Raw genomic sequence first — 985 nt, 5'->3', positions numbered from 1 at the left:
GTTTCTGTCAGGATGTCTCACATGTTGCTTTTGCCTAATCTTTTGAAACACTCCCATGTGCCAAAAGAGCCGCCCCAGTAGGTTCAGTTTCTCTGACAAACGTTGCCTGCAACAGGTTCCAAAAAAGTTGGAACAGGGGCAACAAAAGATTGAGAAAGTTGTGGAATGTTTGAAATGTTCCATGAGTGAATACCTTCAGTGACAACAGATTGGGTATGAGACAAAAGGTTCACCATTTTGTGAAAAACTGTCTGGGCAGGGGGCGGCACGGTGGTGTGGTGGTTAGCACTCTCGCCTCACAGCAAGAGGGTTGCCGGTTCGATCCTGGGCGTGGGAGCCCTTCTGTGCGGAGTTTGCATGTTCTCCCCGTGTCTCCCCGGAGAGAGCGTGGGTTCTCTCCGGGCACTCCGGCTTCCTCCCACAGTCCAAAGACATGCAGATTGGGGACTAGGTTAATTGATAACTCTAAATTGTCTGTAGGTGTGAATGTGAGCGTGAATGGTTGTTTGTCTCTAAGTGTCAGCCCTGTGATAGTCTGGCGACCTGTCCAGGGTGTACCCTGCCTCTCGCCTGATGTCAGCTGGGATAGGCTCCCAGCCCCCCCCCCCCCCGCCCCCCCGCGACCATCAAGAGGATGAAGCGGTTAGAAGATGAATGAATGAATGAATGAATGTCTAAGCAGGACGTCCAACAGTTTGCCATATAAAACCAACCAAATAAAGTTTAATATTCCGCATCATGTAACATTTGCCTTTGGTGAAACCATTTTAATGATTTCTGTTTAATAAGGATAGTCATCCAAATGAAAAGGACAGCCAGCAGTGTTTTATGGAACAGAAAAATAACTGTAAAGAAATTTGCTGGCATCTAGTCAAATGTAATAAAACAAGTAAGTGTTGGCAGTCACAAAAATAATAAGGAGAGTTGATGGCGTGCCATACAATTCTTGAACCCATCTCAACCTAAAAGAATAGAATTAATTCTA

Source organism: Epinephelus lanceolatus, chromosome 23 (assembly GCF_041903045.1).
Source record: "Epinephelus lanceolatus isolate andai-2023 chromosome 23, ASM4190304v1, whole genome shotgun sequence".
Classification (NCBI taxonomy): Eukaryota; Metazoa; Chordata; class Actinopteri; order Perciformes; family Serranidae; genus Epinephelus; species Epinephelus lanceolatus.
This window is presented reverse-complemented; position numbering follows the sequence as displayed.